The sequence below is a fragment of the Schistocerca piceifrons genome, chromosome 5, assembly GCF_021461385.2.
Source record: "Schistocerca piceifrons isolate TAMUIC-IGC-003096 chromosome 5, iqSchPice1.1, whole genome shotgun sequence".
Lineage (NCBI taxonomy): Eukaryota > Metazoa > Arthropoda > Insecta > Orthoptera > Acrididae > Schistocerca > Schistocerca piceifrons.
This window is the reverse complement of record NC_060142.1, coordinates 426,151,745-426,177,690: the sequence shown is the minus strand read 5'-3', so window position 1 is coordinate 426,177,690 and position 25,946 is coordinate 426,151,745.

Sequence of the window (25,946 nt, the reverse complement as noted above, 5' to 3'; positions counted from 1 at the left end):
AGAATGAAGGACAGGATAGTAGGACTGTTAATACATCGCGGAATAACTTACATGATATCAGAGGGAACTATAGAGGGGAAAAACTGTAGAGGAAGGCAGGTATCGCAATACATCCAGCAAATAATTGGGGACATAGTGTGAATGATAGTATAAACTAATTCCACGCAAACAAATACCCACATGTGGTGATAAGCAGAGGCAAATGATTGTCTTCAAAATTGATTTTCATGAACTCCGCCTCCGACTTCTATTCTGAGATGCAGAGGTTGGCACAGGAAAGGAATTCGTGGCAGGCCGCATCAAACCAGACAGAAGACTGATGACTTGAAAAAACCGCTTCTGCTTTACTTACTTATTTTCTGGTTTGATGGAAAGTTTTGTGGTACAGACATATATCTCAATCATTTTTAAACATATTCACGCATAGGTAATTTATACAGAATGAAGTAAATGAAAGCAGTGCCCATCACAGTCATACCCGAGACACAAATCACGTCTCTCCCATTTCTACAAAATCAGAATCTTACAATTTATAAAAACAGTAAAGACTCATTGAAAATACAAATTTCTCGGTTTTTTGTCGCCGTCATCAACATCTCGGTGCAAATCATGTTTGTCACTGATATCAGGCTCTCCCAGAAAATGATCTCAACCTGCAACTACAAAAGCCATCTTCAGTTTAATTTCTACTAGCTGAACCACCGTTTTGTAGGAAAAACAAACCTGTAATGTTCCGATGCAGCATTAGTAATGTCTTGCTTGACACTGTCACGACGTTTCAATATCTGGGGGTAACGTTGCAGGGGGATATGAACTGGAACCAGCATGTGAGGATTCTGAAGAGAATGGTCGACTTCGATTTATTTGGAGAATTTTGGGAAAGTGTGGTTCATACAGGACGCTAGTGCAACCTATTTTTGATCACTACTCGAGTGTTTGGTATCCACGCCAGATCGGATTAAAAGAGATCGCAGCAGTTCAAAGATGGGCTGCTGGTTTTGTTACCGGCGAATTCGATGAACATGCAAGGGTTACAGAGATGCTTCGTGAACTCAAAAAGGGAATCCCTTCAGGGAAGGCTACGTTCTTTTCGAGGAACATTACTGAGAAAATTTAGAGAGCCGGCATTTAGAGCTAACAGCAGAACGATTCTACTGCTGTCAACATACATTTCGCGTAAGCACCATGAAGATAACATACGAGAAATTAGGGCTCATACGCAAGCATACAAACAGTCGTTTTTCCGTCGCCCTGTTAGCGAATGCAACAGGAAAGGAAATGACTAGTAGTGGTTCAGGGTATTCTCTGTCACGCGCCATACGGTGGCTTGCGCAGTGTGTACGTAGATGTAAATGAAAATGAGATATTTTGTGATTCATACTCATCTACATTAAACTGTAATTCCCATTGCCAGCGTGACATATTTGAACACGAATTCTGAACCCCTATTGTAGAAAGTTATTCCATTTGTCTACAATTATTTAAACATTATGGCATATCAACATAAAAGAGAATGATACCAAAACAAACTGAAGTAATATGAAGAGAATGAGTGCTTAAATGAAATATTTTGTGTAGGCGGCGTCCGACAGCTTTAATGAATTACATTATATAACACGCAGCTATTCTCGTTATTTTATTTTTTAATATCGACTTCTGTCCTTCTCAGACCACCAGTGGATCATAAAACCTATGACTACTCATTCCGAAAAGTTGTGACTACTCATTCAGTTATGGAACACATGGCTGAATAGGTTTTATTACCCACTGATGGCCTGAAATTTTCAGAAATCGACAGTCAAAAATAAAAGAACGACTACACCTCAGTAAGTAGTCGCCAATATTACGTGACATGAGGTATCGGACGCACGAACTAAAGTAAGCGCTGGTTGCAAAGTGATAAGTCACAGCAATAGGTCAACTCCAGTAACATGCTGGCAAATGAAATAGTGTAGCAACAAAAGTGGCGAATTTTATGCCGTTGAATGATGTTTACAGGATGAATCATTCGCAGCAGCGTACATTCCTATGAAAGATAACAACACGTTTTAATTGTTTAAGCAGGAAGAAAAATGTTTCATAAGGTGTGGCTAAGTCACATTTCACCACATCCTCCTCTCTCCAACGGTAAGACCACTACTCTCGAACGACGGTGGCCCGGTTTTGATTCCGGTTCTAAATAAAATTTTAAAGCCAACCAAAGTTTCATGCGGATGTTTTATGCGTCATATCTCTTCGTAACAGCGTTCCTCGTTGTCAGATGAGTTCGATTCGACAACAATCCGTAGGAAATGTGACTGGAAACCATTGTGATTCATTCTCCCAACAGCACAATTGAAAGGTCGCAACATGAATGAAATTCTAAGAAACCAGTGAGCAACACTTATAACAGATTCATCAAAACAACCATCCCGTAATTCCAAAAATTCCAGATTTTATTAGGATGTCTGTTTCTTTGCGAAGATGGTAAGCGGTTTTAGGGTATTCAATAGGGTTTTGAAAACAAATTTATAATCATGACGCATTTGTTTATTATGTACCGTATCATCTCTTGTTTGGTATATTGGCCTAATGATACTAAGAGAATATCACCGGCTGTGGTAGTTACATCCGGGAAGTGCACGCAGTGAGACTGCCGATATTTTTAACACTCTCATTCATTTACATTTTTCCATGTTTTTCCTAGAGAAGTCAACCCTCCTGCCTCAAACAAATGTACACCGTCGCTTGTGACCATTTTAGGTGTGGAAGTGTCGAGTGAGAGGCGAGGAAGCGAGAAGAGAGAGAGAAAAAGGGGTGGAGTGTGGAGAGGGTGGAAGTGAGGAGGGAGGGGGGAGGGTTGCGGTAAGTAGTGGCTCCTATACAGCGCTGTAGTGGAGGAGTGTCCATCAACAGGTCTCGTAAAGTCGGCTTTATCTCAAGTTGGTGTTTCACCTCCTCCTAATGAAGCCCTTAGCACAGGGCCCCGGAGGAACGGTTGTTACGGCGTGCGCCCCTGTGAGCACACTCCATATTCGCAGCAACGGTAAATCTTCTTCACCTTTACGACGATACGATGTAATGAATCGCTCAATAGCTTCATGGCTGCCAATTTTGCTTCCTGAATGAAGTACTAGATGTGTCTGACACGTAGGTAGAAAATGTTGTAACACGCTACAGCAGTAGCGACATATATTTGCGCCCGAGTTACATGATAACGGATGAAAACGTGAGCATAGCTTATTTTGAATTAACGTGCTTTACTGCGTAGCCGTTGCCAGTAGACTACCAGAAATACAATTTCACTTCGATTCGAACGCCCTCAGCGTAGCTAAAATGGTAATTACACCGGGAAAGTTGTTTTCTGTACGCAAACTACCGGCGCCGCTTAAATTAATGGTCGAAGAGGTAGGTAAAGACCGTGAGCGCATGGCGACAGCGAAACATACAACGAATACCAGTCCGTTATAACGGGCCAACTCAGAAATTCTGTGTAAAACGCTGTGGGCTCCTTTAAGTGAATCTTCCGCGGGCGACCTACATATTGTATCTCAGTTGATCCGTCATGGACAGGGGACATTAGCTGGTTAAGTAATTGTCAGTATTAATGAAACTCCCCAACACCCGTGTAACTAAGTTGTTATTTTATTTTGACGACAACCAGTTTCGGCATTCCACTTATCCCATCTTCAGGCCCCATATACATCTCTCAAAGTAAACGATGATATCATACAGTGGCACATATCCCTGGATTTCTGAATTCAAACCGTTTCAGAAGATCTTCATTCGAAGACTTAGTAGCAGCTGAGTACACCGTAGTCCACGAAAGTGGTCAAAGATAGTCTCACTAATTTTGACCACGTTGACTACAGGTGTGCTCAGTTACTACCAAGTCTTCCAAAGAAGCATTTGTGAAACCGTTTGAATTCACGAAATCCAGGGATATATGGCACTGTATGGCATTCTCGTTTACTCAGAGAGATGTATATGGGGCCTGAAGATAGCACAGCGGAATGCCGAAACTGGTTGTTGTCAAAATAAAATAACATCTTCGTTACACGTCTGTTGGAGAATTTCATTGATATTGACAATTACCTGCACACTGTGTCATCTGAGATGTTGTGTGGATGTTTGTGATGACCACTACTATTTTATTTGTGTCGTTACACCCACACAGAACTGTATAGGTAAAGCAGCCCTCAAACCGAATATTGGTTTGAACGGCGTATTGTTTTACCGAGCATGGTCTCGTATTGGCGGTGGTATGCCGCTGCGTTCCGCCAACCTTTTCACTGACTTTCCAACCCACTAAGACGACGACTTACAATTTAACGTGGATTTTGAATCACGGCGCATCTCGAAATTTTTCACAAATGATTTTCAGAGGTCTAAGAAAAGATGAGACACTTACAGGAGAAAATAGGAGCGAGGTAAATCTGACCTTTCTTAAACAATGATCCCCCTAAGCTATCAAAATAATAAATTTGTCTTCATTCTCTGCAGTTTACTTGTATTTCTACCTGTCTGTATCTGTCTTTCCACTGACACGTGTAGAGTGCACTGAGATTATACATAATCTGGTTTTCCTTTCCGAGTAGTACATTTCTTAAATGTCTGATGGTGGTCTCAATTTATTAATTGTTAAAGGTTAGTTAACAACGTATCTGTATGTCTGCTTTTGTTGAATTTCCCTTTTTAGAGCCAATGACACGTACTTCGTTGCCGAATTATCATATCCATCTTGTTTCCGAATTAATAAGTTCAGTGGACACAGCCTCGGTTTTGCAGTAATTTATCGTTTGAGGTAGTCCCACACGCACCTTCTTGAGAATAATATTTCTTTGGATTCTTGATACGGTTACGACATGTTTCCCACGGTTAAGTTTCATGTGGTCACTTATCCGTCCGCACAGCCATCCGTGTTAAAGCGTCGCTTGTTGGATCGGGGGAGGAGGGGGGGGGGGGGGGGGGGGCGCTCCGAATCTGGATCGGTGTACCGGCGATCCTGGATGTGGTTTTCATGCAGTTTTTTCCCACATCTCACTAGGTGAATACCTTGTTGATAACCAAGTTCCGCATCAGCTACACGATTTGCTATCATTTAGAAAACTTTCTCTCACTTCCCCCTGAATAACACTACACGCTGACAGCTTGGAGGTAACGGCCTAGCGACAGGAAGGTGCAACCGGCCACTTGGTAAACTAACCACGCCAGCCAGATCCGTTAACAACCATGCCGACCCTGCGCCGAAGCCCTTGGGTTCACATACTTCAGTCATAATAGTTGCTTGCACCGAGCGAGGTGGCGCAATTGTTAGCACACTGGATTCATATTCCAGAGGACGACGGTTCAAACCCGCGTCCGGCCATTCTGATTTAGGTTTTGCGTGATTTCCCTAAATCGCTTCAGAAAAACGCCGGGATGGTTCCTTTGAAAGGGCACGGCCGACTTGCTTCTCCATCCTTCCCTAAACCGATGACCTGTTTGGTCCCTTACCCCAAATCAACCAACCATAATCACTCCTGAACGAAATAACTTGTCAAAATAAAGTTGTATAACATTACATGGGTGGTAGAAACGTTGCGGTCGAATACTAAATGATTTATTACTTCAAATTCCTATCCGGGGAGCCATATTTAGGTTGTCCGTTGTTTCCCCATATCTTTTCACGGAAATGCTACGTTGCTCCGTTCGAAAGGATGCGACCAAATTCTTTGTCCATCATTTTACTAGCCAGTCTCGGACTTCGTCTCCGCTGGAGTCGTTGTCGAGGGGACGTTAAACCCCAATTTCCGTTCCTTTGCTTGGACAGACATGCGCAAATGAAGTAGAGAGGATTTAGGTTTTCGCCTGTGGAGCTTTGACATTAGCGGCGTATGAAGAGACGCCTACGCTTCCGACGGATCGCGCACGTGTGAGCCCGATTCTCGCGAGATTGGCTTCGCAGGCACAGCTTTGAGGTTCCCCGTTCGCCATGCAATTACACCGGCTAAACGCCGCCGTAAAACTGGGATGGGCGTCATTAAAGCGCGCGATGGGAAGACCTCCGGCGAGCGAGGGTACAGTCTGCCGGCTGCAACACCACCGGCTGGCGCAGAAAATTCCGCGCACTTTTACTCTTCATTATAAGTTTGTGTGTGATCTATGTTCTCCTCTGGCAGTCTCGTCAAAGAAATGAAAAATGTATGACCTCTCAACGACACACAAAAACGGTTACTAACATTCAAAACCGGACTAACATCACAGCAGAAGGCAATTTCGGTTCAGAAGTAAATATTTTACAGATGGGAAGGAGGGATGGATGAGTATCGCTTATGGTCCCGTCGACGCTGAGATTATTAGCAATGGAACTCGGATTAAGGAAGGATAATCGGTTTAATCCCTTCTGAAAGAATTCATTTCATTATTTTACGTAAACTGTTTAGAAAAGCCACAGAAAACCTAAATAAGGAGGGTCAGAACCGACGTCCTCCCGATTGCCAGTGCAATGCCTTAACGACTACGCCACCTCGCTCAATAACACATATTGAAGTGCGCTGAAATTATAAAATTGTGAAGTAAAAAACACGTTGAAAATATCGTCGAACACTGAAAAATTATGGGATTATGTAAGATTATCTAACACAGAAATTGTTATGTCGGTGTCAATTAGTTGATAAATCGCGGAACTTTCACATTACATTTTCTGTATATTCAGTTATTTGTTCGAATTATTGTTTATATCATAGATTGGTGTCAAATAAGCTAATAAATCTCCGAACTTCCAGATATTGTATTTTCTGTATATTCAGTTATTTCGTCGAATTATTGTTTATATCATACATCGGTGTCGATAAAACTCGGAACTTTCAGATATTGTAAATTTTTGTGATCAAAAGTATCGGGATACCTGGCTGAAAATGACTTACAAGTTCGTGGGGCCCTCCATTGGTGATGCTTGAATTCAATATGGTGTTGGCCCACCCTTAGCCTTGATGACAGATTTCACCCTCGTAGATATACGTTCAATCAGGTGCTGGAAGGTTTCTTGGGGAATGGCAGCCGATTCTTCACCGAGTGCTGCACAGACAAGAGCTATCGAAGTCGGTCGGTGAGGCCTGGCACTAAGTCGGCGTTCCAAATCATCCCAAAGGTGTTCTTTGGGATTCAGGTCAGGACTCTTTGCAGGCCAGGCCATTAGAGGGATGTTATTGCCGTGTAACCACTCCGCCACAGGCCGTGCGTTATCAACAGGTGCTCGAGCGTGTTGAAAGATGCCGGCTGGAGTGGCCGTGAGGTTCTAGGCGCTACAGTCTGGAACCGCGTGACCGCTACGGTCGCAGGTTCGAATCCTGCCTCGGGCATGGATGTGTGTGATGTCCTTAGGTTAGTTAGGTTTAAGTAGTTCTAAGTTCTAGGGGACTGATGACCACAGTAGTTAAGTCCCATAGTGCTCAGAGCCATTTGAACCATTTTTTTGTTGAAAGATGCAGTCGCCATCCCCGAATGGCTCTTCAACGGTGGGAAGCGAGAAGGTGCTTAACAACAACTAAGTGTGAAACCTTATGGGTCGCGCGGGATTAACCGAGCGGTCTAGGGCGCTGCAGTCACGAACTGTGCGGCTGGTCCCGGCGGGCATGGGTGTGTGTTTTTGTCCTTAGGATAATTTAGATTAAGTAGTGTGTAAGCATAGGGACTGATGACCTTAGCAGTTAAGTCCCATAAGATTTCACACACATTTAAACATTTTTTTTAAAAATCTTATGGGACTTAACTCCTAAGGGCATCAGTGCCAAAGCATACACACTACTTAACCTAAATTATCCTAAGGACAAACACACACACCCATGCCCGAGGGAGTACTCGAACCTCCGCCGGGATCAGCCGCACAGTCCATGACTGCAGTGCCCTAGACCGCTCGGCTAATCCAGCGCGGCGAAGGTGCTTAAAACATCAATGTAGGGCTGTGCTGTGACAGTGTCACGCAAAATAACTAGGGGCACAAGCCCTTTCCATGAAAAACACGACCACACCATAACACCACCGCCTTCGAATTTTACTGTTGGCACTACATACGCTGGCATTCGCCATATCCACACCCTGCAATCGGATCGCCACATCGTGTGCCGTGATTCGTCACTCCACACAACGTTTTTCCACTGTTCAATCCTCCAATGTTTACGCTCCTTACACCAAGCGAGGCGTCGTTTGGCATTTACCGGCGTAATGAGTGGCTTATGAGCAGCCGCTCGACCATGAAATCCAAGTTTTCTCACCTCCCGCCTACCTAACTGTCATAGTACTTGCAGTGGATCCCGATTCAGATTGGAATTCCTGTGTGGTGGTATGGATAGATGTCTGCCTATTACACATTACGGCCTTCTTCAACTGTCGGCGGTCTCTGTCGCTCAACAGACGAGATCGGCCTGTACACTTTTGTGCTGTACGTGTCCCTTCATGTTTCCACTACACTATCACATCGGAAACAGTGGACTTATCGATGTTTAGGAGTGTGGAAATCTCACGTACAGACGTATAACACAAGTACTACCCAATCACCTGACAACGTTCGAAGTGCGTGAGTTCCGCGAAGCGCCCCATTCTGTTCTATCACGACGGCTAATGACTTCTGAGGTCACTGATATGGAGTACCTGGCAATAGATGGCAGCACAATGCACCTAATATGAAAAACGTATGTTTTTGGGGGGTCCGGATACTTTTGATCACATAGTCCATGTTCTGTACATTCAGTTATTTGGTCGAATCTTTGTTTACAGCATACAGCATATAAACAGGCACGCTTCTAGACGAGTAGAAAAGCATGCATGAAAAAGAATGCAGTTGGTCTGACGATTAGTTCCGCCTGCACGAAATTTTAATGCAAAAACATAAATACAGGAGTAAAAAAAAAAGTTGCCTTTGGGGATGTTGCTGCAGCATACATACAGCTTCGCACGACTCCGATACGGGAATGTGACCACAGATTTGTTGGCAAAGGATTAGTGTACATCCGTGTCTTTCCGAAGTGCGTATGCTAAAGGGCGAAGTTATTACCAAACGCGTCCATACAGGATCAACGTGCTGTTATTCTTTTCTTGGTTGCCGAAGGACAAACATCGGTAGACATCCATGGAAGAATTAAGAATATGTAAGGGGCAGCCTGTCTATCGAAAAAGACCGCTGTGCAGCGGTGCGCCAAGTTCCGTGCCGATGGCGATTTGACACAAGACGCCGGTCGAAATGGGAGGTCAGTCAACTCACGTGGGAGACACTCGAGGACTCGCGCTGCTGTCCTGATCTCTCCCCTATGCGATTATCACGCCTTTGGCCCCCTAAAAAAAGGACCTCCAAGGGTCAATGATAACTGTTGGATGAGGATGTGAAGCAGGCAGTTACGGACGTCTTCACACAGGAGGACACGGTGTTTTCCAACCGGGTATCTTCAACCTGGTGAATCGGTGTGATGATTGCATCAATGTTCACGGCGATATTGCGTGATTTGCAAACCGATTCTGAACTGTACGGCCTTAGAACGTAAACTTTTTAATCGCCTCTACATGGTGTATTTCCTCTTCAGACATTTTCTAGAATTAGGTTATAAGGTTGCCTCTAACATTCATTATGGATAAAACTGCGCTGATAATGTCGCCGTGGAGCGTACCTAAACCAAAAACACACAGCGGCGTGTCAACAAACAAAAAGCGTTGAGAGCTTAGTGATTCTTGATCTGAGTGCCATATCTCAAGAAGATTCATCGGTAAGTTCTCTATCCCTAAGCCATGTTCCTTCCTTGCAAATAGGACAATCATAGAGCATCTAAGCCGACACACGTATTTAGCTCCCAAAGTAAGAGCTCAGTATTTTAACCAGACAAATGTAAAGGATGGCGATTCAGCTAAATACCTAGTGATTATAATTACGAACAACTTAAACTTGAACCATCACTTAAAAAATGTTTTGGGGAAGAGGAACCAAAGGCTGCGTTTCATTAACAGAACAATTAGAAGATACGTCATATCTGCTAAAGCCATTACTTACACCACGCTTGTCCGTTTCCTTCTTGAGTACAGCTGCATTATATGGGATCCTTACAAGATAGGTTCGACGGAGGACGTCAAAAAAGTTCAAAGAAGGCCGTCTCGTTTTGTATTATGGCGAAATAGAGAACAGATTTTTGCACGGATTTTAGTTATTAACTTTCTCCTCCATATGCCAAAATATTTCGTTGCTTCCCGCCAACACGGAAAGAAAGACCACCGAAATAAAGTAAGTCGGAGCTCGAACGAAAAGAGTTAGGTGTTAATTTTCCTACGTGCAGTTCAAGAGTGGAATGGTCGAGAGGGAATGGTTCCATAATCTTCTGCCAAACATTAAAGCATGAATTGCAGAGTTAATCATCTAAATGTAGAAGAGAGAAATGTTTTGAATGGAACAGTATGTTTTCGTTACAATGAAAGCAGAGGCCGTCCGTCTCAGCGAGGGAAGATCGTAACTCTGTTAGCTGAGACAGGTGGTCGTTACTTAGCTGTGACACTCGTGCCCGTGTGAGATGCCACGGTGAATGAACAACGCTGGAGGGAACCAGCAGCTTCTCATCTTCGGCGGCACCTTCTCTCTCACCGGTATTCCAACGTCCTCATGGTGAGCTATTTATTGCTACGAGAAGCGCCGTTTATCACCAACGGGAACTGTGTGGTATTCCGAAGCTAATCTCTTCGTCAACATGTACTACATCATGGGGAATGTAGACAGCTAAGACCTGCCAGTTCAAGCACACGTTGCGGATGAAGACATTGATTATCGAATATTTATGTGGTGGAAAAGAGTGTTCACTTGAAATGAATATCCCGAAACTGAAGTATAATGTAATAAATACAAGCGTGTTTACAAGCAACTTTTCGTCGGATTATTTTGCTTCTCATTATTCCTCCCTACACACCAACATATCAGTGAAAGAAATATCTTGTTTTTTTGTCAATATAAGGAAACGTCTTGAAATCTGACAAGAAAAACCGCAAGACGACAAGATTCTCTAATCTTTCGTTCGAACACGAATATTGGGGCAGTAATGAGACCAAGTGCGCCTTCTTCCCTTCACATAACTTGCCAAGAACAGTGTATGTGTCGTGTAGATGATGAAGTATAACACTGTATTTGTGTTTTACTGTGGTAAGGTACATAGTCTCAAGGGATAAAGCGAGATTCACACGCCCATCAACGGCGTCACATTTCCTCAATATATGACATCCTGCGGGAAAGATCACCGGTCATAGGCTGGAGATGAAACAACTTCCACCACCATGTAGTCAGCTGTGCTACAGAGACCAGCAGAGATATCTTTATACGGTATATTAGTTGCATACGTTATACCCTTCCAGATTAGGACTCAAACAAAAAAAAGGAGCTGTGATTGTCAGTTTGGTTTGGATGACATATGCGAATTTCCATTAATTAGTAGAACTATATGGGCACGAATATCTTAGATAAAAGACATCGCACAGGAATGTTTCCTAGAAATAACAGTTTAAAAACTACCCATACTGAGGGTTCCCTACCTCAATCGGTAAAAACGGAACTCTTATAGGAACAATTTGTTGTCCGTCTGTCTGTTAAAAACCCTTTTTCTCAGGAATGAGTTGACGTACCAAATTGAAATTTATGTTGCACACTAACGTCTACGGTCGCTTGGCGGTGTAATAAATATGAGCTTCAAAGTCAAAGCAATCGAAAGATACGGTTATTTATCTGACATATTACGATACTCGCAAACTCGCTCATGAAAACGAATTGCAGAGGTTCCCGGATGGTGGTACCGTACAAGTAAACCAAACACGCACTGATATAAGTACAATTATTCTCAAACATTACTTGAAGGTTTGTTAAGTTTACAGACCGCAGATTCTAAACCTTGCTGCGCAACAACATTGTGCACAGTAGCAATCAGTAGTCATTGTTGATTCGAGTGCAGCTTAGATATGATTTATAAACACGCAGGCAGATTAAGTCCATCTAGCGACGCATGAACCCTGTACAGGGAGGGAGGAGGCGAGGCCTATCCCAACAGATAATGCACTGCGGGCCGATCCACTGCCCTCGCTCACGGCAATCCCCGTTCAGGGGCCAAGTCAGAGTGTACGATCTGCATTATTGGTGGGATATCGCATGAGTTTGGTCACAATCTATGGTTTAGAAAACTGCTAATAACCTTGTAGCTGACTGTACGTTAATGATTAACATTTGCGACAAACAGCATTACAATCCTGCTAACAATAACTTAGACTGTAAGACAAAAAGAACGACGCACCACGAAGGAACTATCCGAATGGGACGAAAGATGGTAGACGTGATGTATACATACAAACAAATGATTACAATGTCAGAAAAAATTGATGATTTATTTATTACCTTGCTGGAATGTAAACCCAGGATGGCTTATGAAGACCAACAAAACGTGGCAAAGAGTATCATCTGCCGAGAATTCTTCCGGGTTGTATGGCCGTGGTCCATGGAACTCTTCTATCCCTGACGTTTCGTCCAAAGCTACTCAGCACAACGAGGAGCACCTCCGAACATGTCCAACGTAGATTTGGACGAAACGTCAGGGATAGAAGAGTTCCATGGACCACGGCCATACAACCCGGAAGAATTATCGGCAGCTGAAACATTCGGTCGTGAAAGCCTTCATTGTATGAATAGAATATCATCGCCGTACTGCTGTGCTGTAAGGGTGCCACGGAGGACAGCCGAAGGTGTCCTGCTATGTAATGATATGGAAGCGCCTGCCATCACTCCTGCATGGCGGGCGGCGGGCAGGTTCGTCTCCCATCGCTGTCCTGGGCGTCTCCAGACAATTCTTCAGCCTGGAACTTCATTGACTGGAGTAGATTTGTCCTCAGTGATGAGTCCCGCTTCGAACCGAGCCCCGATAACCAGTGAAGACTTGTGTGGAGACGCCCCAGACGGAGATGGGATACCAACCTGCCCGTCGCCCGCTATGCGGACCGACGACCAGGAGTGATGGTCAGGGGTTCCATTTCAATGCATAGCAGGATACCTTTGGCTGTCATGCGCGACACCCTTAGGGCACAGCGGTAAGTCGACGATATTCTACGTCACCTTTTGATGTCCACGACGAGTCATCCCGGGACCCTATTTCAGGAATATAACACCAGCCGGCAAACGAGTGTTTCTACTGTTTGTCGAACAAAGTTTCCCGACCTCTCCCCAACTTAGAACGTTTGGAGCATTATCGACAGCGCCCCCCAACCAGCACCGGGTTTTGACGATCTAACGCGTCAACTGGACAGAATTTCGCACGATTTCCCTCGGGATAACATCTAAGAACCCTATCAATTATTATGAAGCCGAATACGTGCTTGCTTAAAGACCAGAGGTGGACCAACGCGCTACTGACTTGCTCAGCTTGTGAAGCTCTTTCTCTCAAATAAATCATCCAATTTTTCTGAAATCGTAATTTTTTTTGTCGCTATATGCACATCACAAGTACCGATTAACATCCCATTTGGATAATTCCACAGTGCTGAGTCGTTTTTTTTTTTTCTTTTTTTCTTCTTTCCCTTCTTGCATGAAATTTAATGCATGAGTGATAAATGCATTTTTGTCACAGAAGTAAAGTTAAATAGCAAGAGATCATTAGTAGCACTCCGTCTTCAGGCCACGAGTGGCCTACCGGGACCATCCGAACGCCGTGTCATCCTCAGTGGAGGATGCGGATAGGAGGGGCGTGGGGTCAGCACACCGCTCTCCCGGTCGTTATGATGGTATTCTTGACCATCCAAGTGCCGGCCACGCCCAACAGCGCTTAACTTGGGTGATCTCACGGGAACCGGTGTATCCACTGCGGCAAGGCTGTTGCCATATGAGATCATTAGTAAGGAAGTAAAATAAAATAAAGAATATCGTTGCTGTTTTCTTCAGTCCGAAAAGTTGTTCGATGCAGCGATACTCTATAATGCGCAAGCCTCTTTATCTCCGAGTAATACATACATTTGAAACCGCTTGCTGTACTTAGGCCTTGGTCTTCCTGTACAATATTTAACCCCTCTCCCCAAACCCAAACTTCCTTCCAGTATCACACTAATAGTGGCCTGTAACAGATCAGTATAAAGTTCCGCTGGACCCCAGTGAAGAAAGCTACGGCCGCGCCTCAACTGGACCCCTGGGACGGGAGCGCCGTGTGAACCCGGCGCCTGCGCCGTGGCCGCAGCAGAGTACGGTCGCACAGGCGGCAAGCAACCCAGCCTTCCTGCAACTCAACAATTCCCCCCTCCGCCGCCGGCCAAACTTCGCCGGCGCCGGCACCCTCTCAATCGGAAACTCTGGTCGCCTGCCCGAAACACTGCCGACCACCGCTCGCCCGCTGTTGGCACAGTTCCATCGACTTCCGCCGGCCCCCTCGGACATACTGGATAAGTTATACGCGGGGGACGCCGCTGGACGGCATTTGTCATGTGGGACACGCAAACGCACAGTGGATGCGTGTTACATTCCCGCTGCGGACATGACGTGACACATGACTCGAGGAACAGATGGCCTGCTAGTAGCCTGGGCGATCCGAGACCTTGATGTACAAGTACCAGAACACGAATCGCAATATAAAACTGTCGTTCTCTATTAATCTCTGGGCCTATACTGCGTTAATGCACAACGTTACTTGTATGTACAGCTGATTTAACACCGTTTTCACACGTTTCGCCTCTTTACTGCGTGAGCACTTACGTCAGTCGTTACTCAAAGTCCACTACTTATCTATACACAGACTGAGGTAATAACAGTAGTGCCTGCAACATAAACCTGAAAAAGCACAGAAAGTGCTTTACCAAAGAACACGCTTCAGATACAATAAAAAGACCAGCCCGCACGTTATATAAGTGGGATATTGTGTCAGTTGTGTATTGGGAGGAGGAAGAGATGTGTCGTGGCCGGCTCGTTCGCCAGACTTGACGTGTCTGGATTTTTTCTTGTGGGGATTCGTAAAAGACATTGTTTATAAAAACGTTCCAACTGCACCTGAAGATATGCGAGAGAGAACTGTCAGGAGCATGTGCTTCGATAAGTGCCGAAGTGATAAGGAATACCACTCAGTGCATGATAAGATTGCAGCACTGCATTGATACCAGAGATCGTCACTTCTAAAACCTCCCGTAAATGGACGTTCATGCCTTCGTACACCTTCAAAGGCCTTACTGTGACACATTCGTCTCGATAGCCGCTATCAGAAAATAACTAACAAACTATATAATCCCATTTGAAAAAACAAAATTGACCTTCATATCTCTGACGCGACCCCACATAGCAACAAAAGACCGCTGTCATATTATGGCCGCCGTTGTCCCATGCAACTTTTGTCCCGCGAACTTTTCAGCTCCTATCATACTTTCGGAGTTATTCCAGGTGGCAATAGTTAGTGACTCACCCTGTATACCTAATCTTGAGAAGGAAACAGAATCTACAATTATCTTCATATTTCTTGCGCAACAAAAGCGTATACCAAGAGCAATGGACGAAGACCAAGTTTAACACCAAAATTCACGACAATGAAACATTATTATTATTATTATTATTATTATTTTATTATCATCAGTAGTAGTAAGTATAAATTACCCGAGCAATCTTCGCGAAAGAGAACGTACTCAAAGTGAAAACGGTCACAATTTAGATACGGTATATTTATGAATAAATACATGAAACGACAGTTTCCTTACACCATTTTATACAAAAGTGGAAGTTAAGTGTATCTCTGTGTCTTGGCGAAGATCTGCATGCAATTTACCCTGAAGCAATGCACATTTCTTCTCATAAGGTGTTAGTGTACGCGCAGCACTGATTCTCTAGTACAGAAATTAATAGATATCAGATAGATCGAAAACCAAAAACTGCAAAAACTTTGGCACAAGCAGATAGCTATATATTTTTCCATAACGACCAACTCACAAAAAGGGGAAAGCGAGGGAGAACTAGCAAGGAAAACTTGGCAGCATCCACGCACACCACCACCTAGGGGTGAAACCCATTCAAGGGACGGTCTGCGAAAGTATTTCGGGGAAAAATATTCCTCTCTCCCAAATTGTTTTCTCCCCTACAAAGTTTTACTGGTTCTATCGTTATAAACTTGCGATCCAACTCTGAACTGCGCAAACCCTGCTCAGGAAGCAAAAAAGGGATGTGAGACGACAAATACGAGAAACTTTGTTCCCCTTTATAGTTTTGCGATTCTGCTTTCAGGAGTCTGGTTTAGCAACGTGAATTGTCCTGTACATTTCCTGTTCGAGTTAACGATTGGCAACATTAACAAATTTCTCACACATTAGTGTCGCCCTGCTTTGTTGTCCAGAATCTCAGCAGTTCTCCTTGACTACCAGGCTTCTTTCCAGAGCCATATTACTGAAGAAATTAACGAAAAACCTGTATTCTGGAATGTTTGATATGCATTCTCATTTTAACCAGAACTCGCCAATTTTTTTCCTTCCTTCTAGAATCCATTTTTTGGCACTTTAGGTCCACTGCTAAAAATTTAATAAGAATATTTTGTTAGCTGCTTCTCATCCATTGTATAAAAAAGTGTATATAATTTCAGCCTTCGTTGTCTGACTGATTCATCAGTTGTTCATTACTCTGTTGCAGTTCTTGTCTTCTTCGTAAAATATATTGGACACTCGCAATCTTTGGATCCAGCAGTTTCAAAACGATATTCCTCTCAAACTACGCTGCTTTCTCTTAACCCTGTCTTTCACAACATTTGGAAGGTTACACTTGTATATAGACACTATTATAATGTCAGTATTGTTGTACGTTAGTTCATTTTGAGATGAACCTCTTCTTGTAAAGACTGTGCGTGTTGTACAAAAAGCGGCAATTACGTTACCTTGTTTGATGGTGTTGGCGTCTTCTCCATGTGCTTTAGGTGCATGTTCTTCCACACCTACTTAATGCTTATGATTCTTTCAATAGTAGCAAACTCTGTCCTTAGGTAATCTCAAAAATTTCGCGTCAAAGTAAATAAATATTAATGACTAGCTTAGCGCCCACTGCTTCGCTCTTGTAGACTTCGGTCGACACAGATTTTTTTGTTTTTTCTTTGACCGAATTTTTATGTTGGTCACAAATGGCAACATCTGCTAAGCTTTTCACGTCAATTAAGACCATAGAAGTACGGTCACAAATGGCAACATCTGGTAAACTTTTCATGCAGTTAAGACCATAGAAGCACGATCTTTTTCTAAAGTACTTGTGACCAAAAAGCGATTCTGGTGGCTGGAGTCTGATGTCTATGTTAATACTACCTTTTGAGTTCTATTGCAGCGTTTCCATAGAAACTTTCATCCCCTATCACATATTTCTATATTTCTAATCAAGAAGTCAAATATCAGTTTTCATAGATTTAGCTTTAAAAATGTTTTAACAAAATATTTTCATAAAAATGTTCATTCTCTATTTCACCCCTTAGGGATGAATTTCCAAACATCGAAACACTTTTTTTTTTTTAATTTCTAACCAGCAAACCACAAACAAATTTTCAGAAATTTAGCTTAAAAATGTTTTTGAAATTAAATATTTCCGTAAAAGTGTTCATCCTCTGTTTCACCTCATTTATGGTTGAATTTCCAAAAACAATGAAACAAGTTTTTTCTATTCTTCATCAGGAAAGGAAATACCACTTTTCGTAGTTCTAACTTCAAAATTAAAAACCTTTCATTCCCTGTTTGAGCCCCTTACAAGTGGAATTTCAAAAAATTCCTTCTTAAACGACGCCTGCAATATAAGATCAACACCCCTTCCAAATTTCAAGTCTCTATTCTTAGCGGTTTGGACTTGGCGATGATGAGTTGGTAAGTCAGGACATACCCATTTATATATAAAAAATATTAATTTAAGGTTATTAGTTAAAACTTGAGACCAGCTTTTTCGGCTTTGTCTTACAGTGGCATCACACGTTCCACTGATGTTTCTAAACGCAACGGACAAAATGTTAGTCACCGTCTCAGAAGAGAACACTGATCGCTTCGGAGCGCTATAGACAGTGTAGAAACTACTGATAGCAATTTCTAACCTAACAGCTCGTCAGGTACCAGGGGCATAATGTTGGTCTCTTGTTTTAGAAGATTCTTTGTTCCATTTATTTCTTGTTAGGCGTCAACATTTTTATAGAAACTCGTTTGCCAGTACTTTAAGAGGTACCACTGTGACTTATGATCCAAATCATTTTGACTTGGAGTTTATTGTTTTGCATTTCTCTGAATACGTTTACTATCCAGCGTGTAGTTGCTTGTGCAGCTTCGGTTTTCAAAGAATCTCACAAGAAAAATTTGACTGAGAAAAATCGCGTGATGCATGAAGTCAAATGGCCAACACTAAAAACAACGTGAGTTTAAATAGGTATAATTCTGAAACCGTTGTACACATAGCCTATCTGTGCCCTTAAAACTGTTTCACATTATTAGCCATTCTTGAGGGTTGAATAACACTTAGGCGGTTTTTTGTTCTACTGATTTTTATTTGTATGAACTAGTTTTCGGCTTATTAGGCTACCTTCTGATAACTAATAGCTATTGTTTACAAGGAGCTTGTATTCTTACGAATCAAACATTCTGGACTAAGATACAACGCACTTACGTACGATCTTTAGTTGTGGTATTGCCTTTGGAATTGTCAAAAGAGGCTTTTGACTTTTTGTTCTGCAAAACTGTTCTTTAACATAATAAATCACATTTTATGGTTTGTCCGTACCATGTATGACAATTAGAATTATTTAGAATATACATTATTACAAAATTACAATTTTTTGGTATTTGTTGTGAACAGTTACAATGGACACTAATTGTTGGTTGTACAACAGCGAAGTTTTCTTTGGGGGTTACATTTTGTTATTAGAAAAATTGTGCATTAATAAATACCAAATATTACACTGTTACAGTTGAGTTACAGTTAGGAATGTAAACACATAAGGGATATTACATTATATTGGGGTGTGAATTTGCACACTTTGTATGTAGAGAAAGTGTGGCAGAAGGCGAACCTGATTTAGGAAAGCACGGAACAAATATCCTATACGTAACTGCCTGACAGATCAAAACTGTGTGCTAGTCGGGAATTCAAACTGAGGCCTTTGCTTTCACCTTCACATTCACCTTAGCGTGCCGTAGGTGTCAGATTTTCGTAAATCTGCAACTTAGCTTGACAGATTAACAATCATGTATACTTAGGAAGAGACACTGTGATGCCACACCCTCAAGGGATGGCGATAAACTTTAGTAATTAATTAAACTAACGAATCTGAAGTACTTGAGGCTAAAAATTAATTTAGAAACTTCAGTAATTAATATTTGGGTAAATTTGCATTTATGTTTCATGTGTGATACGAAGCCGGTTAAGAGATGATAAATGGATAATGCTGATGCGTATAGTTGTGTGTCGTATTAAAAATCACTAATTATCGCCAAGATGGCGACTTCCATTACAAACGAGTGTTAGTAGGAACTTAAATGCTTTCACAAAAAGGGATACACCTCCATGGTATAGTTGGCTATTAGGAGACGCCAGTACCCAGCAACTTAACTTCCCAGGGAGGTACTTCCAAAACTGCTGTAGAATATAGAGTTAGATTGACCACAGAAAGTACCGCCATTTTGGTCTTTTGACTGCGTCTTCCGAGAGTCGAGGTAACACATAGCACCCAAATTGAACCTGGTATCTCACTTTTAGAACCACTCGTGGTACGCGCTGGTTACCATCAGCCTCTGGGCCACATACACCAACAGTTTAGGTGCGCTTGCGTGCTGAAGCCTCAGAAGCTTAGGAACGGCTAGAGGTCTTCAAACGACCAACCTTTCACGCACTGTTGTTGGTCGCTCGTCTGTGTTCTGTCGGGGACACATCTAGGCGTCTTGTCAACCATGAGAGTACCTCAGCGTCACACAGACGCTTCACAGAAGCCTAAGCATGAGAAGTACTTCCCTAGTCTAGTCCCAGACCAATGGTGCAAGATGATATAGAATATTGTAGGAGGTACATTACCCATTCTCGGATGGCAGTGCAGATCTGAAGGGGTTACGACGTGCTTGGTGCGCAATACGGCGATCGTCCCTTGTCATGGTCAGACGGGGCCGACCGGAACCTTGACGACGAGTATACCTGTCCTCACGTTCACATGCAGTCCAACTTCGGGCCACTGTCGAATCCGATAGCTTCACAAATCTCGATATTGCACGATTCGAATGGAGACATCTACTGATGCACCTTCCAAATTCCGTCAGGTCCTGGTAACGCTGTTTCACACGAGTGCGTGGCGTCTCTATGTGCTTCACAGGGATCACTGAACATTTGATGGTCTTCAAGTCCCTTATATAACCTACCAGGTCTGGTAACAACATTAAACACGACAAACACAGCCTAGAACGGAAAAGGTTCACAGGTATGCAGTGGCTCGAGATCTTCTTTAGTAACACACTCCAGTATGTTTTCCTCGACGGCGAGTGTTCGTAACAGATAAGGATATCGTGAGGAATTCCCAGGGAAGTGTGATAGGACCGCCGATACTTTCTGTATTCAGAAATGATCTGGCGGAAAGGGTGGACTGCTGTCTCTGTTTGCTGATAATGCCGTGGCGTATGGGAAGGTGTAGTCGTTGAGTAACTGTAGGAGGATACAGGCTGACTTTGACAAAATTTCTAGTTGGTGTGAAGGCTGGCAACTAGCTCTACATGTAGAAAAATGTAAGTTAATGCAGATGAATAGAAAAACAAACCCGTAACTTTCGTCGTCAGCATTAGTATTGTGCTGCTTGACAAGTCACGTCTGTTAAATATTAGGCGTAACGCTGCAAAGCAATATGAAATGGAATGTGCATATGAGGACTGTAGTAACGAAGGCGAATGGACTTCGATTTATTGGGAGAATTTCAGAAAAGTGTGGTTCATCTGTAAACAAAGCCGCAAATAGGACACTAGTGCGACCCGCTGTTGAGTACTGTTCGAGTGTTTGGGATGTGTACCAGGTCGGTTTAAAGGAAGACTTCGAAGTAATTCAGAGACGAGCTGCTAGATTTGTTTCCGGTAGGTTCGAACAACGCGCAAGTATGCTTTGATGACTCTAATGGGAATCACCGAAGGAAAAAGAGACGTTCTTTTCAAGGAGCACATTGAGAAAATTTAGAGATCCGGCACTTGAGGATGACTGCAGAACGATTCTACTGCCACCAACGTATATTTCGCGTAAGGACCATGAAGGTAAGATCAGAGAGATTAGAGCTCATATGGGGGCATATAGACAGCCGTCTGTCTCTCGCTCTATTTGCGAGTGGAACAGGAGAGGAAACGACTAGCAGCGGTACAGGGTACCCTCCGCAATGCGGAATACGTATGCAGATGGAGATGTAGAACACTAATGGACCCTCGTAGCCGTTATACCTGTCAGAGACAATTTGCAACTCTGTTCAATTACGTACTCGATGATAGTGTGTACTTGTACGAAGTTACACCGACATCCGACTATGTTTTCCGAGTGCTTCACTGTTTTTGTCAGGCAGTGTAATCCCTCCGAAATGCAATGTTTGCTTATCCGCGTTTGACTGTGTAACGCCGTTCGCATAACACCGAATGTTAGCAACATACATGTGCACATAGCAGATTCCACGACGAATGACGTACGGGCAGGTCGGATGCGGGCCTGTCCCATACAAAGGTCGTGCCACCGGGTAGAAAATACGAGTGCCGTGAGTTATGCCGCGTGGGTGGAGACGACCGACGGGCCCCTCTGGGCAGGTGCAGTGCCGTCCCGGCGCCCGCCAGGCGCCCTGACCCGCCTTAACAATCGCCAGCCGCCTCCGCCGCCGCCCCCGCCGCCGTATTACCATAATAATGCCCCAGGGCGGGACGGAGTGGCCGCCGTGGTCAGCACAGCGCCCACAATCCTGCCGGTGCTTCGGGGTGGCTGTGGCAGCGCAACACGTGAGAACGTGCCGTCCTGCGCCTTGTACCAGAGATCCTTAGAAATCTCTCACACACCGCCACATATATTTCGGCTGCAAGTGTCCTGTGAATGCAGCAATACAAAAAATACCTCAAGGGAACACCCATTCCCCCTTTTTTTATTTACAACGAATCCTGCATAACTTACGACCAACATGTGTAACTGAGGACGAGATTCCGTAAAAGTGTATTTCTCGTGTTACATTTCTCAGACTGCGCTGCGAAGGCGCTGTATCTTCAGTGGAATATTTTACCTGTGTCACATGCATGCAATTCAACAAAGTACCAAGGAAGTTTTGAAGTAGTTGTTAAATCGTGTAAAGAATGAGTTATGTGACAGACTTTCTATAAAACTTGCAAGATGTTGAACTGCGTAGAGTTCATCGCTGTTTCTTCAACTAAATAGACCAGGAATCTGTAGACATGAATCTGTAGAATGAAAGCAGATACGGTATTTTAAATATGATGGTGAATTTGCTGGCTGAGATACAGTTCAAGTGAACGTATACCTAGTATTTGTCAAGTGATTTTTTTGTGTTATTGCGACAGATTTTGCTACGTGTAGAAAACGGCTCAGTAGTAAAGTGCCAGGCTCTAAATCCAATGGTGTCCTGTTCGATTCCCGGGTGAATTCTAGAGTTTTTATCTGTCACTTATCACTTCTCTCACCTCTGGCAATGATTGTTGATCTGAAACATGCCGAATCGCATCGTGGTTTGCAGTCCACGTTAAAGTCAGCTCAAAGGTTGGAGGACGGAAACGGCATACCACCTCCAATGGGACCAAGCACTGTGGTGTTCATAACAATCTTCCGGGTGATGACGCATTTACTTAAATGGAATCAGCCGAGATAAACAGAGCTCGTTGTGTGTTCCATACGACGCCCTCGACAGCAAAAAAATGGTTCAAATGACTCTGAGCACTATGGGACTTAACTTCTGAGGTCATCAGTCCCCTAGAACTTAGAACTACTTAAACCTAACTAACCTAAGGACATCACACACATCCATTCCCGAGGCAGGATTCGAACCTGCGACCGTAGCGGTCTCGCGGTTCCAGACTGTAGCGCCTAGAGCCGCTCGGACACCTCCACCGGCTCCTCAACAGCAGCCGAATGACTTTCCCTGCCAATGACTCTGTCTTGAATTAGCTTCCGTTCCATCGTTTGATCCTTCTGTCTGGATCGTAACGGCTGGAGACCTACAGTTTAGATGAATATACTGCCTTATGGTCACATGATACACTTCCAGCTTTAGAGTACATCAATTCCCGCACTATGTAGCGAGCATGAAGATTTTAAATCGGCTCAGTTAAAAGTTGAACGCAGAAAACACGTACGTTTGTAATAAAAAAAAATGGGAATAAATATTACTTACCTGGATGTCTGGATGAACACACATTAATGACGACATATTGGAAATCAATTCGCTGAATGCGAATAACTTGGTCTCAGCTGTGTTCGTATTGTTGTAGTACCTATTGGTGAAATGAAATTTTACGCCTGACCAGGACTCGAACCCGGATTTCCCGCTTAGCGCGAGTGGTCGCCATTACGCTATCCATGCTCCCCTTCTAGACCGACCCAAACTTTCATACGTCACTCTCCTTACACTACACTTCATAGGTCTCGATTCCCTACAGTTTCATTCTCAGTAGTGAAGGAATACAGAGTAGAGTTGAGAGCATTCGGTGATGAATGTAGGAGACTATGGCATAGGGATGTAGACAGTGAGTCATTGAAAGTTTGGGTCGGCCTGGGAGGCATGCACAAATCCCTAATGGTTGCGGCGATCGCTCGCGTTATGCCCGTTATACGGGTTTGAGTCCCGGTACGGCACAGATTTTCATGTCACCAATAGGTAGTACGTCTACACCTAACGCAGCTGAGGTCAAGTTATTCACAGTTAGCAAATTTATTTCGAATAAATATTATTTCTTCCCAAAGTGAAAGTTTAGCAGCTGACGTCCCCATCTCTTTCCTACAGCAAAAAGGGGCAAAGTGGTTCGAAAAACGTGCGCGGTGATTTCCAGGTCCGGTATTTGCCAAATAACCGATCGAAGACCTTCCTCGTAAACAGGGAATCGAGAATATTTTTCAAGTTCTTCAACTTCGCTGGGGACTTAATCGAAAACTCTATATTTCAAATGCAGATGTATTCGCACTAACTAGGGCAATATTTCATACCGATTTGATGGGCACCTCATAATCACACATTCCCAATTACCTCGGAAACGGCTTTTTTGCAGACCCACGTTTACTGGAACGTAAAACTTCTCTTAGCGTATAACTGTCTTTACATTCGTATCAGTTTTTGCTGTTAATTATCATATACTCGAATACTCCGTTGCGTCACTGCTCTTCCATTACGCTTTTCGTCGTTGATATCATATCTTCCCAATATTTCCATCCACCCTTACAGAGCATGTCGATAATGCCGCAATCACGTTGTACGCACTATTTCGCATCCGTATACAACTCTTAACACCTCGACGAATTTGTGCTGTATTCAAAAGGAACCACTGTCGATCATGTACGCAATATCTTCATTCAAAAAATGGTTCAAATGGCTCTAAGCACTATGGGACTTAACATCTGATGTCATCAGTCCCCTAGACTTAGAACTACTTAAACCTAAGGACATCGCACACATTCATACCCGAGGCAGGATTCGAACCTGCGACCGTAGCAGCCGCGTGGTTCCGGACTGAAGCGCCTAAAACCGCTCGGCCACCGCGGCCGCCAATATCTTCATTAATCAATACATATAATAACTGTACAAGTCGCCTGACCATGCGTGCCACTATATCTGCACAATCCACACCCGCAGCTGCATACGGGTTATACGGTTCGGTAGCCCTCCATCCCCCACCCACGAAGACGATTTTAGTTTGGAACTGGAGATATAGTAATCAAAAGCAGGCAATTAGGACATCTTATGGATAGTCAATGAAGCAACACGGAAAGTGCCGAAGTGGCCGAGACTGCTCAGAAAATTCTTTCTAGAATGATCGAGAATGTTGGAAAATGTTGTTGAATATTCCAAATCAAGAAGCATAGGAAACAAAAACTACTCTAGCACCTCTCCCGTCAAATCCAGAGTCTCGACTTATACCACACACTACTGACGTAGTGCCCCTGCTCGTTAGCCTCAATACTCGCGGCTTCTCGCTGACTCCCGTAACACTTCGAGCCTAGTGAGCACCTGCACTGAAGAGATCATTGGCCGCCCACGTCTTAATTATATATGTGGTGTCTGTTCTTCCGAACATATTCCGAAATGTTAGAGAATCTTTCAGAAGGTGTGAGAATGTTCTAGTATAAATAAGAATGTTCTAGAACCCTCTCTAAGTTCCATTATACTGTTATCGGGAAATTTCCCGGCTCAGAGGGATACATATAGGCAACGGAGAAGCGAATGCATCAGTTTACTTAGCCCAGAGTTTTCTAGATCATCTCAGAGTGTTCTTTAACGTTTCGAACGTTCTTCAATTCTTTAGAATGTTCTGGAATTTTCTATAGAGAAATGAATTAGTGAATGACAGATTACTTTATTTCATATTGCAGGTTGGTGATGAATAGTTGAGTGGATTTGAGAGATCAGTGAATATGCCGGCTTTACGTCAGTTATGATGGTTGGGACAAATGCATGTGGAGCGCTGTAGTAACGCGTAGTCCAGGACTTTGTACCGTACCCAGAGCAGTTTCGCAGCAGCGCCCTGTAAAACATTTGCCGGCAGTGGCGTTAACAGGCGCCGGCGCTACCGGACCGGCGGCTAATCGCCCGCTCTGAGGTATTTAGCAATCAGGTGGCCCGCGCCGACAACACGTGTCCGTAATTAGCGACAGGGCCAGCCGGGATCAGTACGGGGGTGGGCGCGGGGGAGGCGCGGCGCGCGGTTCCGTGTCCGAGGCAACCGTGCGAGCCAGCGCTCAGCGCTGAGCAGCTGGACCTCAGGCCTCACGCATGACGTGCTTCCCGCAGGTCTAGGCATGGGCAATA